Source organism: Pongo pygmaeus, chromosome X (assembly GCF_028885625.2).
Source record: "Pongo pygmaeus isolate AG05252 chromosome X, NHGRI_mPonPyg2-v2.0_pri, whole genome shotgun sequence".
NCBI classification, from domain to species: Eukaryota; Metazoa; Chordata; class Mammalia; order Primates; family Hominidae; genus Pongo; species Pongo pygmaeus.
This window is the reverse complement of record NC_072396.2, coordinates 141,357,416-141,376,650: the sequence shown is the minus strand read 5'-3', so window position 1 is coordinate 141,376,650 and position 19,235 is coordinate 141,357,416. Positions and strand designations below refer to the sequence as shown.

The window sequence follows — 19,235 nt, the reverse complement described above, 5'->3', positions numbered from 1 at the left end:
ATGTTCTGGTACAAGTCTTGGACGTAACAGTTTATTTTTGATAAATGTCGAGTGGAATTCATGAAGTGACAGGGTAGATAATACAGTAAATCTTCAACATTGTTGAAGATTTCTTGAAGGGTTCTTGGAAACTTTTATAATGAAACCAATTTTACCATAGGCTAATTGACAAAAGAATTAAGTTCCTACAACATATTTTTGTAGTTAAAAATGTCGAACTTTTTTTGAGACATTGTACTCTGTTGCCCAGGCTGGAGTGTGGTGCTGTTATGACTCACTGCAGCCTTGACCTCCTGGACTCAAGCAATCCTCCCACCTCCGCCTCCCAAGTAGCTAGGACTACAGGCGTGTGCCAGCATGCCTGGCTTTTTTTTTTTTTAAAAGTGATGGGGGTCTCCCTTTGTTGCCCAGGCTGGTCTTGAACTTTGCAATCCTTCCTCCGCCTCCCAAAGTTCTGAGGTTACAGGTGTGAGCCACTGCACCTGGCGCCAAATAAAAGCCAAAACACATCTAATACTAAACATTGAAATAAACGTGAGCTGTGCATACATTTAAGAAAAGTTGAAAAGCTATGTAGTTCTTTACCCAATTACTTAAGAAGAGTTGAAAAGCTATCTAGTTATTTACCCAGTTATTTCCGTTCAGAGTCTCAGGAAACTAGAACCTGTCTAGCCAGCTCAAGGCCAAGGTGGGAACCGATCATGGCCAGGAGACCATCCTATTGCAGGGCATGCTCACACCACGTTCACTCAGATTGGAACCATTCAGACTTGCAAGTTTACCTTTGGGTTATGGGAGGAAACAGGAGTACCCAGAGAGAAAGCCCGTGCAGACACAGGAAAGATGTGTTAACTCCGCACAGTGGTCCCAGCCGGGAGTTGATTTTGTTTTTTCCTCAACAAAATGATGTTCACCAAAATGACATTTTTTAAGGACCTGCTGTATGTTTAATTTTTAAGAAACTACCAGAGTTTTCCCAGAGTGGTTGTACCATTTTATGCCCTCGGTAGCTTTTTTTTTTTTTTTTTTATTTGAGACGGCCTCTCTGTCGCCCAGGCTGGAGTGCAGTGGCACGATCTTGGCTCACTGCAACCCCTCTGCCTCCTGGGTTCAAACGATTCTCCTGCCTCAGTCTCCCAAGTAGCTGGGATTACAGGCACCCACCACCACACCCAGCTAATTTTTGTATTTTTCGAGGTTTTGCCATGTTGGCCAGGTTGGTCACAAACTGACAGGTGATACACCCTCCTTGGCCTCCCAAAGTGCTAGGATTACAGGCATGAGCCACCGTGCCTGGCCTCATTAGCAATTTATGAGAATTCTGGTTCCTCCACAACATCCTTAACAATATGTGCTGCTATTGATCAGTTTCATTTTAACCATTCTGGTGGGTGGGGTAGTATTGTGATTTTAATTCACATTTCCCTCATGACTAATGATGCTGAGCACTTTTAAAAAAGGCTTTATTTGGGGATAATTTTAAATGTTCAGAAGTTGCAAAGTAGAGAGTTCTCATACGCATTACCCAATTTCTCCTAATTTTAATATCTTACATTATTTTGGTATTTGTCAACTAAAAGATTAACATTGGTATATTACCATTAACTAAACTCCAGACTAGGCTGGGTGTGATGTCTCATGTTTGTCATCCCAGCATTTTGGCACGCCAAGGTAGGAGATCACTTGAGCCCAGGTGACCAGCCTGGAGAACATAGCAAGACCCACCTCTACAAAAGAATACAAAAATTAGCTGGATGTGGTGTCAGGAGGCTGAGATGGGAGGATGGCCTGAGCATAGGAAGTTGAGGCTGCAGTGAGCTGTGATGGCACCACTGCATTCCAGCCTGGGTGACCGTGAGACCATGTCTCAAAAAACAGACTTTAGATTTCACATATTTTCTACTGTCTTCTCTCCATTCCAGGATCTACTCCAGTATCTCACATCGCACTTCATACTGCGAGTTTTGTTTTTTTTTTTTTTTTTTGCAACGGGGTCTCGCTCTGTCACTCAGGCTGGAGTGCAGTGGTGCAATCTCGGCTCACTGCAACCTTCACCTCCTGGGTTCAAGCAGTTCTGCTGCAGCCTCCCGAGTAGCTGGGATTACAGGCGTCCACCACTATGCCGGATTAATTTAATTTAATTCATTAATTTAGAGACTGAGTCTTGCTCTGTCGCCTAGGCTGGAGTGCAGTGGCATGATCTCCGCTCACTGCAAGCTCCACCTCCTGGGTTCACGCCATTCTCCTGCCTCAGCCTCCTGAGTAGTTGGGACTACAGGCGCCTGCCACCACGCTCGGCTAATTTTTTGTATTTTTAGTAGAGACGGGGTTTCACCATGTTAGCCAGGATGGGCTTGATCTCCTGACCTTGTGATCCACCTGCCTTGGCCTCCCAAAGTGCTGGGATTACAGGCATGAGCCACTGTGCCCAGCCCATATGCCAGGCTAATTTTTGTATTTTTGCTTTTTTTTTTTTTTTGAGATGGAGTCTTGCTCTGTTCAGGCTGGAGTGCAATGGCGTGCTCTCAGCTCACTGCAACCTCTGCCTCCCAGGTTCAAGCGATTCTCCTGTCTCAGCCTACTGAGTAGCTGGGATTACAGGTATGCGCCACCATGCTCAGCTAATTTTTGTATTTTTATTAGAGATGGGGTTTCACCATGTTGATCAGGATGGCCTTGAACTCCTGACCTCGTGATCCACCCACCTCGGCCTCCCAAAGTGCTGGGATTACAGGTGTGAGCCACCTTGCCCGGCAATTTTTGTATTTTTAGTAGAGATGGGGTTTCGCCATGTTGGCCAGGCTGATGGGCAGTTTCTCATGTGCTTAATTAGCCGTGTGTATAACTCCTTTCACGAAGTGTCTAAGACTTTTGTCCATCTTAAAAATTCGGTTGCCTGCTTTTTAAATGTTACAGAATTTCTTTATGTGTTCTGGATACAAATTGTCAGATGTGTTATGAATATCTTCTCCCAGTTTGTCTTGCCTATTTTTTATTTTTTTAATGAGCAAATGAAATCTAATTTAACAAAAATGGTTCTTGGTTTCTGTGACTTAACAAAATTGCCTACTGCCTGGTCATAAATATTTTTTCCTGTGTCTTCTAGAAGTTTTGTAAGGTAAGGTTTTTTTGTGACTGGGTCTCAAAACCTCATGACAAGTTTTCCCCATGTTGCTCAGGCTGGCCTTCAACTCTTGAGCTCAGGGGATCCACGTGCCTAGGCCTCCCAAAGTGGTAAGATTACATACATGAGACACCATGCCTGGACAAGTTTTGTGATTTTAACTTTTATATTGTGTCTGTAATCCATTTTGAATTTTTTTGGGTATGAGGTAGGTGTTGAAATTGAGTTTTTGAAATACAGATAGGCCTTTGAGCATCTTTTTTTGAAAAGACTAGCCTCCAATACTTCAGTATCTTAATAGGAAACATACATACGTGGGTCCATTACTGTACTTAAAAAAATTGATCGGTAATGTCTATGTCTATCCTTACCTTGATTACTGTAGGGTGTTTTTTTTTTAGACACAGTTTTGCTCTTGTCACCCCAGGGTGGAGTGCAATGGCATGATCTCGGCTCACTGCAACCTCCATCTCCCTGATTCAAGTGATTCTCCTGCCTCAGCCTCCCGAGTAGCTGGGATTACAGGCACCCACCACCACGCCTGGCTAATTTTTGTATTTTTAGTAGAGATGGGGTTTCACCATGTTGGCCAGGCTGGTCTCAAACTCCTGACCTCAGGTGATCCAACCAGCCTTGGCTTCCTAAAGTACTGGGATTATAAGCGTGAGCCACTGTGCCTGGCCTGATTACTGTAGTTTTATAGTAAGCTCTCTAAGGATATTAATTTTTTAAAGTCCTAAAGTTTTCTTCCTGCAGAGTGGATTTTTTTTTTCCTTTAAAGTTACTATTGCTGTTTTTTTCTACTTCAAACTTCTTATTAGGGGCTTTCCTCAAATTGGAAAGTTTTGGCTCTGTGTTCATGATTATAAGAAGAGAGGGGATTCACATGTTTGTAAGCTCTGAGGGCTTTTTTTACTGTGCTTCACTGTGGGTGCTGTTTGTTGGTGAACCCCTGTGCTATGGTTTGAATGTTCCCTCCGAAACCCATGTTGAAACTTTTTTTTTTTTTTGAGATGGAGTTTCACTCTTGTGACCCAGGCTGGAGTGCAATGGCGCTATCTCGGCTCACTGCAACCTCCGCCTCCCAGCTTCAAGCAATTCTCCTGCTGCAGCCTCCCAAGTAGCTGGGATTATAGATGGGTGCCACCACGCCCAGCTAATTTTTATATTTTTAGTAGAGACGGGGTTTCACCATGTTGGCCAGGCTGATCTCGAACTCCTGACCTCAAGTGATCTGCCTGCCTCGGCCACCCGAAGTGCTGGGATTATAGGCATGAGCCACTGTGCCCCGCCAATGTTGAAACTCAATTCTCAGTGATTCGTGGATTAATGGGTTAATGGATTATCATGGGACTGGGACTGGTGGCTTCATGAGAAGAGGAAGAGACCTGAGCTAGCACACTCAGCTTCTTCACCATGTGATACCCTGCACTGCTTTGGGACTCTGCAGAAGTCCCCACCAGCAAGGAGGCTCTTACCAGATGTGGCCCCTTGACCTTGGACTTTTCAGCAAGCAGAACTAAAAGAAATCAATTCTTTATAAATTACACAGTCACAGGTACTCAGTTATAACAACAGAAAACAATAAGATACCATGATGTCAATTTCTTCAGGGTTTTTTTTTTTTTGGAAAGAATTCCTCAAGGAACATATGGCGAAATCCTTGTCTTGAAAGTATAAGTTGTATTGACTAGCTGAAGGTGTAGTTTTCAGGGTGGCCTGTGTGCCTGCACATGTAATATGCTCGTCCGTCCAACTGGGCTCCAGTGCTTCCTAAATGGAACCCACCTCCAGCTGGCTTGGCACAGATGTTCTTTGTCTTGCTGTGGTGATGAGGTGGGAGATGATCTTTCTGGTGCAATGTTGGAGGAGAAAGGGCACAATGACACATTTCACCCCTAGCTTCTCCTCTGTCCATGGAGGCCCCTCTTCCTCCTTTTTAGACTACCCTTCCCTGACTTCCATTCCTACCCCAAACTCACTCTCTCCCTTCTCTAGGTGTTTCTCTGTTCTATCTAGACTGAGTTCAAATCCCAGTTTCAGCATTACCAGCTGTGTGACCTTGGGCAAGTTGCTTAACCTCACTAGTTTTCTCATCTATAAAATGAGAATAATAATTATCTCATAGCATTGGCTGCTAAGATAAATGAGTTAATAGCTCCTGGCATATGGTAAATGCTGCATAAGTGTTAGATTTTATTATTTTCATCAATTTTCTTCTTGTGTGTCATCTTTAGGGCTGGAATGAGGGGAAGGTACCAGCACTTCGTTAGATCAGCATCTTGTCAAGGACGAGATAAGCTGAGTTTCTTCCTTTGTCTCCTGAGTTCGTCATACTCCTCAAGTATTTTGGTGTATTCTGATTAGTACACCCAGAGCCCTCCTCATTTTGTTTTTACTTTACTTCCCCATTCCCACTTCCATACATTCACCTACCACTGGCAATCACTTTAATGCATTTAACGTATGTCCTTTTTTTTTTTTTTGAGACTGAGTCTTGCTCTTGTTGCCCAGGCTGTAGTGCAGTGGCACGATCTCGGTTCACTACAACCTCTGTCTCCAAGGTTCAAGCAATTCTCCTGCCTCAGCCTCGCAAGTAGATAGGATTACAGGCGCCCGCCACCACGCCTGGCTAATTTTTGTATTTTTAGCACAGACGGGGTTTCACCATGTTGGCCAGGCTGGTCTTGTACTCCTTACCACAAGCGATCCGCCCGCCTCAGCCTCCCAAAGTGCTGAGATTACAGGCGTGAGCCACTGCATCCTGCCAGGAAACTTTTAATACTGTTTCTTTTTCCTATTTAGAGGCAAAGTTGCCAGCTGAAAGTGAGGAGGAGTGAAAAGTAGAGGTTTGAGGAGAGAGAATAAATGAGACAGTCATTTGAAAAGTTGGAAAGTGAACAAACTAGAGAAGTATTTGGTAGGTTTGAGTCCCATTTGAGATTTGTATCATGAATTTAGAGAGAAACCAGTTAAGCATGCTTATGTATTTTTCTCTAGCAATACTTAACAGCTTGAGTGCAGGTGTTGATCCCACAAAGCAAGTATACAATGAGGGAGAAGTAAATGCTCGAAGGTAAATTGATGTACCATGAGAAGGTAGAATGGCTATGGGACAGTAAAATCAGCAATAACTATGCACTACACTGTGCTGTCCACATACTACCCCAGTTCCTTATTCTCCTTTGTGGCCAAATGTCTTAAAAGAGTCACTTATGCCTGCTGTCTGCAATTCCTCGTCCCACATTCTAATTCATTTCAGTCAAGTTTTCACTCTCATCATTCCACTGAAACTGCTCTTGTCAAGGTCACCAGTGACCTGCACATTGTTAGATTCAATCCAAATTTTCCTCTTCCATATTTGACTCCATTAGTCACTCCTTCCCTGATAGTATCCTAATTTTAGGATACTTCACTTTTTCTTTTACCCCATTGATCACTACTTCCAGTCGTTTGCTGATCCTCCTCCCTAACCTTTTTTTTTTTTTTTTTTTTTTTTTTTTTGAGACGGAATTTCACTCTTATTGCCCAGGCTGGAGTGCAATGGCACGATCTCAGCTCACCAAACCTCCGCCTTCCGGGTTCAAGCAGTGCTCCCACCTCAGCCTCCCAAGTAGCTGAGATTACAGGTGCACACCACCACGCCCAGCTAATTTTTGTATTTTTAGTAGAGACAGGGTTTCACCATGTTGGTCAGGCTGGTCTTGAACTCCTGATCTCGTGATCTGCCTGCCTTGGCCTCCCAAAGTGCTGGGATTACAGGCATGAGCCACCATGCCTGGCCTTATTTTTTTTATTTTTTTTATTTTTGAGACAGGGTCTCACTGTGTCACCCAGGCTGGAGTGCAGTGGTATGATCTCTGCTCACTGCAACCTCTGCCTCCCGGGCTTGAGGGATTCTCTTCCCTCAGCCTCCTGAGTAGCTGGGATTACAGGTGCCCACCACCATGGCTGGCCAATTTTTGTATTTTTAGTAGAGACGGGGTTTCATCATGTTGTCCAGGCTGGTTTCGAACTCCTGGCCTCAAATGATCTGCCCGACTCGGCCTCCCAAACTGTTGTGATTATGGGCATGAGCCACTGTGCCGGGCTGATGTACCAATTTTTAAAAACTCATTCTTTTTGTCTTCTCTTGATAGAATTACAATCTCCATAAGATCAGGGATCTTTGCCTGTTTTGTTTATTCCTGTATCCCCAAAGCCTGAGATGATGCCTAGAACATAGTAGTAGTTCAGCAAGTATGTGTTAATTGAATGAATATTCTTCAGTTCTCATTTGTTCTTCTAAAAATGCCACTGTCTAACATATTTTAACTATTTGGCATACATCTTCAAGTGTACTGCTTTATGGCTACCCCAAAGAAAGACAACCTAAAGTTTTGTGAATAGTTGCATTCACCTCCAAGTGCAGAATGTCTGCATTCTTAAACTGAAAATGTTAAAATGTATCCCTAAACATTCTATATAAAATATTGGGAGAAGAGAAAACAAGAGTATGATACAGTAAAAGGAGAAATTCAGGTAGAGACTATGACTCTTGCTTAGGTAACTGGTCACAAGGCAATAATTGGTAATTATAATATTCTTCCTAAAATATCCATTTTGCATATATATATATATATATGTTTTTTTTTTAACCTCAGTTAATGGTGGTATTTTACTTGGTTTACTAAATCTTCAATCCTGAGGGGTCTAAGCCTGTGTGATGTTGTAATAATCTTCCTTTAGCTTTTAAAAAACATTTTGGCTGGGTGTGATGGCTCACACCTGTAATCTCAGCACTTTGGGAGGATAGCTTGAGGCCTAGGCAACATAGTGAAACCCTGTTTCTGTGAAAAATAAAATTAGCTGGTCGTGATGGCACTTGCCTATAGTCCTAGCTACTCAGGAGACTGAGGCCGGAGGATTGCTTGAGCCTATTAAGCCTGCAGTAAGCTATGATCACACCACTGTACTCCAGCCTGGGTGACAGAGCGAGACCCTGTCTCATAAAACAAATAAATAAAACCATTTTTATTCCACCACAAAAATGAGCATGAAAAAGATTTTAAAAATTGAAGTGTAACACACAGAAAAGTAAACAAAGCAACTTCCACTTCTGGAAATGATGGAGTAATTGATACTGCACCTACTCTCTCCCCATAAACAACTGTAAAACTAACCAACATATAATGAGGCAACTATTTTGAGACATTGCACAGTAAGTACTCTAGGAGAACAATCCCTGAGAAAAGAAAGCCACACGAGGAGAGCCCCATGTTCACTCAGTTCTCTGACTAGGGGCAATTTTCGGATTGTAGCACAGGAAGGTGAAGTTCAAACACAGCACACTGTTCTCACTGGACAAAGGAAGCAAAGATCACAGTTTGGGTTTTGAAGAGGAAGGACATAGACAGTGTCCCCTGGATGTTGGTGTGGGTGTTCCCTGTGGGTCTTTTTAAAAGTTATTTTATTTTTGACATGGAGTCTCACTCTGTTGTCCAGGCTGGAGTGCAGTGGTGTGATCTCGGCTCATTGCAATCTCCACCTCCCAAGTTCAAGTGATTCTCCTGCCTCAGCCTTTCGAGTAGCTGGGACTACAGGCGTCCGCCACCATGCCCAGCTAATTTTTGTATTTTTAGTAGAGATGGAGTTTCGCCATGTTGGCCAGGCTGATCTTGAATTCCTGACCTCAGGTGATCCACCCACCTCGGCCTCCCAAAGTATTGAGATTACAGGCATGAGCCACCATGCCCGGCCCCTGTGGGTCTTTTAAGAAGAATTTGTGAGAGAAAAACATCTGAACATCAGGTACAGTCTGATCCACAAAGATTCAACAGTATGTCACTGCCCAGGTGTGGTAGCTCACATCTATACTACCAGCACTTTGGGAGGCCAAGGCAGAAGGATCACTTGAGGCCAAGAGTTTGAGACCAGCCCTTGAAACATAGTGAGATCCCGTCTCTACAAAAAATTTAAAAATTAGCCGGTGTGGACGTACATGCCTGTAGTTCCAGCTACTTTGGAGGCTGAGGTGGGAGGATTGATTTAGCCTGGGAGTTCGAGGCTGCAGTGAGTGTGGTTGTGGCTCTGCACTCCAGCGTGGGTGACAGAGGGAGACCCTGTCTCAAAAACAAAAAACCCGAAAAAATAAAAAAACAAAACCCACCACCACAACAGACAGACCCCCAAAACAAAAAAACCTGTCATAACTCATTCCTGGACTACTCTTATGCAGTTTGCAGGAGAAATTCCAGGTGGAGCATCAGCTGAACATTTATCTAAATTCATAAAGTCATCTAACCTGAGTATTACACAATACATCATGACTACAAACTACAAAATAGGCAATTTAGGCCCCTTTTTATTTATTCATTTATTTATTTATTTTGAGACAGAATTTTGCTCTTGTCACCCAGACTAGAATGCAACGGCACAATCTTAGCTCACTGTAACCTCGGCCTCCCAGGTTCAAGCCATTCTCCTGTTTCAGCCTCCTGAATAGCTGGGATTACGGGCGTCTGCCACCATGCCTGGCTAATTTTTTTGTATTTTTAGTAGAGACAGGGTTTCACCATGTTGGCCAGACTGGTCTCGAACTTATGACCTCAGGTGATCCACCTGCCTCAGCCTCCCAATATGCTGGGATTACAGACGTGAGCCACCATGCCCGGCCAGGCTTCTTTTTAAAAATGAAAAAAAATTTCTATTACAGGCTTATTTTGAGCATTTTCAGTTAGATGATAGCTTTATTTTTACTCACAATTGATAGCAACAGACTACCTTCTCAAGTATCTATAGGCAAAATATGTTACTTGTGTGATGTTTGCATCCTGAAGTATACTTCGACGTATGTGAGTTCACATGAGATGATGAAACCACTGTGACGAGATCCTGGCTGATGATCAAGACTTGGATACTTTTCATATTTAAAACATTTACAGTAGGGAGCCAGGCGTGGTGGCTCACGCCTGTAATCCCAGCACTTTGGGAGGCCAAGGCAGGCGGATCACAAGGTCAGGAGATGAAGACCATCTTGGCTAACATGGTGAAACCCCATCTCTACTAAAAATACAAAAATTAGCTGGGTGTGGTGGCGGGTGCCTGTAGCCCAGCTACTCGGGAGGCTGAGGCAGGAGAATGGTGTGAACCCGGGAGGCGGAGCTTGCAGTGAGCCGAGATTGCGCCACTGTACCTCCAGCCTGGGTGACAGAGTGAGACTGTGTCTCAAAAAAAAAAAAAAAAAAATTTACATCAGGGAAAAAAGCAAGAACATACAGAGAAGCAACACCATTTTTTATTTCTTTTTTCTTTTTTTCCAGATGGAGTTTCACTCTTGTTGCCCAGGCTGGAGTGCAATGGTGTGATCTCGGCTGGCTGCAGCCTTCACCTCCCGGGTTCAAGCGACTCTCCTGCCTCAGCCTCCGGAGTAGCTGGGATTACAGGTGTGCGCTACCATGCCCGGCTAATTTTTTGTATTTTTAGTAGAGACGGGGTTTCACCATATTGGTCAGGCTGGTCTCAAACTCCTGACCTCAGGTGATCCACCCGTCTCAGCCTCCCAAAGTGCTGAGATTACAGGCATGAGCCACCGCGCCCGGCCGGACACCATTCTTTTTGAATGAAACAGTCTAATTCCAGAGAATGAGCCTTCCAGTTTGAATGCAAAGTGTGTGGTCCCAAAGTTGAATTCTTTTGAATCCAAGTACATGCCTGCGGTTGGGAGGAACACTTAAGGATGAAGCAAGTTTGGAGGAAAGTGTTAACTGAACTACAGAGATGGTCACTGATAAAACAAGTTCTTAGAAGTTCTCAGACACACCCAGAGGTGAAGGGCAGCCAAAACTATCAACACAATGGAAAAATGAGCTCACCCAACTGCACACACAGAGCTTCTAGAAGGGTTAACAGCTCTTGCCATAGGTTCCTGGTTGTAGTTTACAATATCTGCCTTTACCACCCTCTGTGACTGTTCTATTTCTGCTTTGTTTAATTTGATTCCAAGGATTTCAGCAACAACTTTTTGAAAACACAGGAAGACAGAGTCTCTGGCCTTGGCTGAAACAAAGTGGCTATTAAAACCATTTTCCTGGCAAAACCGTAAGTGTTTTTCAGGTTTTACTGTTTGATTATGCTCCAAATCAATTTTATTGCCCATTAAGGCAACCAGTGGCTGAGTTTCTGACTCTTCACTCACTTTCTTCACTAATCTTCTAAAAATTCTCAAAGCTTTGATAACTCGTAATATCATATACCAAGATGATTTCCTGTGCTCCATAGATGCATCTGTCCAACATTTTCCTTCCTATTGTCTGGCCTCCTATATCCCAAACTAGAGAGTAACATTCAAGTTTCCTGGCAATGTTATCCTTCTCAGAAGAAATCCAGTCCTATAGTTTGTACTGGTTCCTGAAAGTTTTTTGGGCAAAATCTGTAGCTGAGGAGGTCTTCCGGGAGGTGCTGTTCCCTAGCACGATGATTTTCAGTGCTGGTCCTGGCTCTCTTCCTTAGAGTCCTACATGATGTCCCAGGAACCATGCCCACCCCCCTCCCCCAGGTGGAGGGAGGAGGGGAAGGAGAAGGTCTCCAGGGGTGAGGGAGGAAGAAGGGAGGGTAGTGGGGACAGTACCTCACTTGTCTGCTCGATGTCAGCAGTGGCTGGAGAATCTCTCGCCAGGTGCCATTTTGCCAGTCTCTTCTCCCTCTGCCCTCTGTGGGTCTTTTGTTGAGGGCTGGGCTGTACATGAATAGTATGAGATTCTGTGAGGCCTAGAAAAGAGCAGCTGCTCTGGGGTTGAAAGAAGAGTGGAGAAGGCCGGGTGCAGTGGTTCATGCCTGTAATCCCAGCATTTTGGGAGGCCGAGGTGGGCGGATCAGTTGAAGTCAGGAGTTTGAGACCAGCCTGGCCAACATGGTGAAACCCCATCTCTACTGAAAATACAGAAATTAGCTGGGTATGGTGGCACATGCCTGTAGTACAAGCTACTTGAGAGGCTGAGGCAGGAGAATGGTTTGAACCTGGTAGGTAGAGGTTGCAGTGAGCCAACATTGCACCATTGCACTCCAGCCTGGGTGACAGAGCAAGACTCTGTCTCAAAAAAAAAAAAAAAAAGAATGGAGATACTAGAGGTTGCACAGTGCTGAGAAATACGAGGTTCTGACCTAGCCAGAGTGGAGAGAACTTTTTAACATCATAGGCATTCAATTGAAAAACCACACCTTAGGGGAAAGAACCACCTCCTAGAGTAAAGACTACTCTAGGCGGGGTGTGGTGGCTCACACCTGTAATCCCAGAACTTTGGGAGGCCAAGGTGGGCAGATCACGAGGTCAGGAGTTTGAGACCAGCCTGGCCAATATGGTGAAACCCTGTCTCTACCAAAAATATAAAAATTAGCTGGGTGTGGTGGCAGGTGCCTGTAGTCCCACCTACTCAGGAGGCTGAGGCAGGAGAATCGCTTGAACCTGGGAGGCAGAGGTTGCAGTGAGCCGAGATCACGCCACTGCACTCCAGCCTGGGTGACAGAGCGAGACTCCATCTCAAAAAAAAAAAGATGAGAAGAGAACAGATGGAAAATTGGAGAAGGGGAGGCCAATGAAAGGAAATAGGTAGAGAAAGGAAAGAAAAGGAAGAGGTGCACAGAAAAAAAAAGAAGATGGGGCTGGGCGTGGTGGCTCCCACCTGTAATCCCAGCACTTTGGGAGGCCGAGGTGGGCGGATCATGCGGTCAGGAGATCGAGACCATCCTGGCTAACATGGGGAAACCCTGTCTCTACTAAAAATACAAAAAAATTATCCAGGCGTGGTGGCGGGCGCCTGTAGTCTCAGCTACTAGGGTGGCTGAGGCAGGAGAATGGCGTGAACCCGGGAGGCGAAGCATGCAGTGAGCTGAGATCATGCCACTGAATAGAGCCCCAGAGACCTGTGGGACAATAACAAAAGAAGTAAATAACACATATTGTAAGAGTTACAGAATAAGAAGTGAGAGAAAATGTGGGGTTGAAAATACATTGGATGAGGTAAGGCTGAAATTTTCCTAAATTTTGTGAAAGGTATAAACTTACAGATTCAAGAAGTTACGAATGAATGCCAAAGAGGATAAACTCAAAGAAATACATGCTAAGATACTTTTTTTTTTTTTTTTTTTTGAGGAGTCTCACTCTGTCGCCCAGGCTGGAGTGCAGTGGCGTAATCTCGGCTCACTGCAACCTCCGCCTCCCGGTTTCAAGTGATTCTCCTGCCTCAGCCTCCCGAGTAGCTGGGATTACAGGCACCTACCATCACACTCAGCTAATTTTTGTATTTTTAGTAGAGATGGAGATGCACCGTGTTGGCCAGGCTGGTCTTGAACTCCTGACCTCAGGTGATCCCCCCGCCTCAGCCTCCCAAAGTGCTGGGATTACAGGCGTGAGCCACCATGCCTGACCCGCTAAGACACATCTTAATGAAACTTTTGAAAACTAAAAGGAAAAGTCTTGAAAGTGGCTACAAAGAAATGATGTGTTGTATATAGGAGAACACCAATTTGAATGGCAGCAAATTTTTCACCTGAAACAATGGAGGTCAGAAGGCAGTGGCACAATATTTTTCAAGTTATCTCAAGAAGATAACTATCAATTACAAATTCTGTCTCTGGTGACGATATCCTTGAGGAATGAAGGAGAAATAAAGACATTTTTACACAAAGAAAACAGAGAATTTGATGCTAGCAGACCTACCCTCAAAGAATGGCTGATGGAAGTTCTCCAAACAGAAAGGAAATTATAACAGAAGATGTGGAACTTCAAAAAGAAAAAAGAACAATGGAATAGGTAAAAGTAGGAATAAGAATAATAGACTATCTTCAACAGTTTTAGAAATATGTGGTGGTTGAACCAAAGTCATATCATCTGATATAGTGCTCAGTGTTTGTAGAGGAAATGTACATTGTCACTACGTACACTTTGCATATAATTATGTTTTTAAATAGATGTAATACATAAATATGTTTTAAGAGTGGGGAGGGTAAAGAGACCTAAATGGAAGCAAAGTTTCTGCACTTCATTCAAAATATAAATTGTATAAATTGTTGATATCACTAGACTGTGACTAGTTATATATTTATATTGGGATAATTAGAGTGACCACTAAGCCTATACAAAGTGATATGTTCGAAAATACTATAGCTAATTCAAGATATAATTCTACAGAATGTTTAAGAAACTCACATGAGGCCGGGTGCGGTGGCTCACGCCTGTAATCCCAGCACTTTGGGAGGGTGAGGCAGGCGAATCACCTGAGGTCAGGAGTTCGAGACCAGCCTGGCCAGTATGGTGAAACCCCATCTGTCCTAAAACTACAAAAATTAGCTGGGCATGGTAGCTCATGCCTGTAATCCCAGCTACTCGGGAGGCTGAGGCAGGAGATTCAGTTGAACCTGGGAGGTGGAGGTTGCAGTGAGCCGAGATGGCGCCATTGCACTCCAGTCTGGGCAACACAGCAAGACTCTGTCTCAAAAAAAAACATGAAAGAAAGTAAAGAAAAACAGGAATGAGAAACTGAGAAACAGAAGGGATAGAAAAAAAATAAATGGCAAACATAAGCCCTAACACATCAATAATTATTATGAATGTTAATGATCTGAATACACTAATTATAATACAAATTGGAAGAGTAGATACAGAATGTAATACAACTATGTGCTATGTACAGTAAGCTGACTTCAAAACATGGTTGACATAGGTAAGTTGAAAGTAAAAGGATAGAAAAAGATGTGTCATAGAAGTATTAATATTCTAATGAAATAATCAGGAGTGTATTAATATCAGATGCAGTAGACTTCAAAGCAAAGAAAATTACTAGGGATAAAGAGGGGCATTATTTATTGATGAAAGGATCAATCTAAAGAAGACATAATGATCCTTACTTTTGTATGCACCAAACAACAAAGCTTAAGCTACATAAATAAAAACTGATAGAATTAAGGAGAAATTTAAAAATCCATAATTGTAGATGGGGATTTCAGTATCCACACCCAGTATTGACAGACTACTGTAAATATAATCAGCAAAGATATAGAAGAACTGAAGAATGTCATCAACTAAGAGGATCCAATTGACATTTATAGAACACTCTACCCAACAACAGAATACACATTACTTTCAAGTGCCCATAAACTATTCACCAAGATAGAACCATATCCTGGGTCATAAAACTCAATTAACGAAAAATTCAACTCAGAGCATATTCATTTTCTGTTGCTGCTATAACAAATTACCACATATTTAGTGGTTTAGATAATTATAAATATCTTACATTTCTGTAAGTCAGGTGTCTGACATGGGTCTCAGGTTAAAATCAAGGCACCAGAAGAGCTGCATTCCTTTCTTTTTTTTTTTTTTTTTTTTGAGATGGAGTTTCGCTCTTCTTGCCCAGACTGGAGTGCAATGGTGCGATCTCGGCTCACCACAACCTCTGCCTCCCGGGTTCAAGCGATTCTCCTGCCTCAGCCTCTGGAGTAGCTGGGATTACAGGCATGCCCCACCATGCCCAGCTAATTTTGTATTTTTAGTAGAGACAGGGTTTCTCCATGTTGGTCAGGCTGGTCTCGAACTCCTGACCTCAGGTGATCCACCTGCCTCAGCCTCCCAAAGTGCTGGGATTACAGGCATGAGCTACCGTGCCTGGCTGGCTGCATTCCTTTCTATAGGCTCTAAGGGAGAATCCATTTCCTTACTCAGTTGTTGACATACTTCAGTTCCTTGTGGTTGTAGGAATGAAGTCCAAGTTTACTTGTAGACTATAAACTGAAGATGTTCCCAGCTTTTAGAGGCTAACAGATTCCTTGGCTTGTGTCTTGCTTCCTTCATCTTCAAAGTCAGCAATGGCAGATTAAATCCTTGTCATGCTGCATCTCTTTTTTTTGCTTCCCTCTTCCACTTTTTTTTTTTTTAGACCCAGTTTCACTCTTGTTGCCCAGGCTGGGGTGCAGTGGTGTGATCTTGGCTCATTGCAACTTCCACCTCCCGGGTTCAAGCGATTCTCCTGTCTCAGCCTCCCAAGTAGCTCTGATTACAGGCATGCGCCACCACGCCCTGCTAATTTTGTATTTTTAGTAGAGATGGGGTTTTGCCATGTTGGTCAGGCTGGTCTCAAACTCCTGACCTCAGGTGATCCACCCACCTTGGCCTCCCAAAGTGCTGGGATTACAGGCGTGAGCCACCTTGCCTGGCGCCTCTTCCACTTTTATGATTAGATTGGGCCCATGTGGATAAACCAGGGTAATCTCCTATTTTTAGTAAACTGATTAGCATCTTTAATTTCATCTGCAATCTTAATTCCTCTTTGCCATGTATCATAAGATATATACAGGTTCCAAAGATTAAGATGTAGACATCTTTGGGTGGCCATTATTCTGCCTACCACACACAATATGTCCTTTGACTCTAATGGAACCAAACTGGAAATCAGTAATAGAAATACATGCCACCACACCTGGCTAATTTTATTTTTGTAGAGATGGGGTCTCGCTGCTCAGGCCAGTCTGGAGCTCCTGGGCTCATGTGATCCTCTTGCCTTGGCATCCCAAAGTGGTGGGATTATAGGCATGAACCACTGCACCCAGCCTAATTTACCTTTTGTAGTGTACAAGTCAATGTTTTGGGTTTTTTTTTTCTTTTTAAAGCATATTTACAGAGTTGTGCAACCATCACCACTATCTAACTTAAGAATATTTTAGCCAGGCATGGTAGGTAGCACGTGCCTGTAGTCCATGCTACCTGGGAGGCTGAGGCAAGAGGATTGCTTGAGCCCGGGAGGTTAAGGTTGCAGTGAGCTATGATCACACCCACTGTACGTCAGTCTGCGTGACAGAGTGAGACCTTGTTTCAAAAAAAAAAAAAAAATTTCCATCACCCTAAAAAGAAACCCCATACTTACTCTTAGTTACTTTCTGTTCCTTTCTGTCCCTGGCCCAGAAATAACTACTTTCTGTTTCTATGAATTTTCCTATTCTGTACTTGCATATAAATTGAATCATACAATATTTAGTCTTTCATGACTGGCTTCTTAGAAGTTCATGCACATTGAGGTATACATCAGCACTTCTTCTCTTGGTCAAATAATATTACATTGTATGAATGTATCACATTTGCTTTGTCCATTCATCAGTTGATAGATATTTGGGAGTTATACTTTTTGCCTATGATGAATAATGCTGATGTGAACATTCCTGAGCAGGTTTTGGTAAGAACCCCTGTGTTTTCAGTTCTTCGGGGTATATACCTCAGAGTAGAATTGCTGGATCCTAAGGTAACTAACTCATTGTTTACCATTTTGAGGAAATACAAAACTATTCTCCAAAGTGGCTATACCATTTTACAATTTCATGAAAGAGAAATTTATAATACTAAATGATGCTTATATTAGAAAAAAGGAAAGATGTCAAATTAATAATCTTAAATTAATAATCTAAGTTCCTGATTCAAGCAACTAGAAAAAGAAAAGCAAATGAAACCAAAGGACTGGACACAATGGCTTATGCCTGTAATCCCAGCACTTGGGGAGGCTGAGGCGGGAGGATTGCTTGATCCCAGGAGTTCAAGACCAGCCCAGACACCATAGTGGGACCCTATCTCTACTAAAAAAAAGTTAAAAAATAAACCAAAGAAAGCAGAAGAAACAATGCAAGAACAGAAATCACCGAGGCCGAGCATGGTGGCTCATGCCTGTAATCCCAGCACTTTGGGAGGCCGAGGTGGGAGGATCACTTGGGGTTAGGAGTTTGAGACTAGCCTGGCCTACATGGTGAAACACCGTCTCTACTAAAAATACAAAAACTAGCTGGGGGTGGTGGCACACGCCTGTAATCCCAGCTATTTGGGAGGCTGAGGCAGGAGAATAGCTCGAACCCGGGAGCCGGAGATTGCAGTGAGCCGAGATTGAGCCACTGCATTCCAGCCTGGGCCACAGAGTGAGACTCCATCTCAAAAAAAAAAAAAAAAAAAATCACTTGAAAACAGGAAAACAATAGAGAAATCAATAAAACAAAAATTTGTTCTTCTAAAATGTGGTACATACACAAAATGAAATTCATCCATAAATAAGAAAATCTTGTCATTTGTAACAGCATGGATGGAGCTGGAAGATATTATGTTAAGCAAAATAAGCCAGGTACAGAAAGACAAATATTGCATGTTATTACTCGTATTTGAGAGCTAAAAAAAAAAAAATTGAACTCATGAAGATAGAGAGTAGAATGATGGTTACCAGGCTGGGAAGGGTAGTGGGAAGAGAGGATAAAAAGTGATGGTTAATGGTAGAAATACAGTTAGATACAAGGAATAAGATCTAATGTTCAGTAGCATTATAGGGCAACTATAGTTATCTCTAATTTATTGTATATTTTGAAATAACTGAAAGAGTAGAATTGGAATGTTTAAAGGCTTGAGCTGATGGATACCTCAATTACCCTGATATGATTATCACGCATTGTACACATATCAAAATATCACATGTATCCAATAAATAAGTACAACTATTATGTATCAATAACAATTAAAATAAAAAATGTTAAAATCTATGTTGCAAAAAACCTGGTTATTCTTTTTTTTTTCTTTTTTTTTTTTGAGATAGAGTCTTGCTCTGTCATCAGGCTGGAGTGCAGTGGTGCAATCTCGGCTCACTACAACCTCCGCCTCCCTAAAACTAGTTATTCTTAAAAAATGAAAATAAAATTGTAAACCTGTAGCAAGACTGACAAAGATAAAACGAGAGACAACGTAAGTACCACTATCAGGATTCAAACAGTGAATATCACTACAGAGTCTATAGTTGTTAAAAAAATGAAAAAGAAAATATTAGGACCAACTTGACACTCATAAATTTGACAACTTAGAAGAAACTGGTCAGTTTTTCCAAAACCATGCAGATACCCAAACTAAATCAAGATAAAACAAATTGGGCCAGGCGCAGTGGCTCATGCCTGTAATTCCAACACTTTGGGAGGCTGAGGGGAGGATCACTTGAGCACAGTAGTTTGAAAACAACAACGGCCGGGCGCGGTGGCTCGTGCCTGTAATCCCAGCACTTTGGGAGGCTGAGGCGGGCAGATCACCTGAGGTTGGGAGTTCGAGACCATCCATGACCAACATGGA

General features: G+C 42.9%; 2 pseudogenes; one reads left to right on the top strand and one right to left on the bottom strand.

The window, feature by feature from the left end:
• Nucleotides 1–10,973: 10,973 nt before the first annotated feature.
• On the bottom strand, nt 10,974–11,624 carry LOC129024222 (ras-related protein Rab-28-like; annotated as a pseudogene).
• LOC129024025 (GTP-binding nuclear protein Ran-like) overlaps nt 11,109–19,235 on the top strand; it is a 40,614-nt pseudogene continuing 32,487 nt past the window's right edge.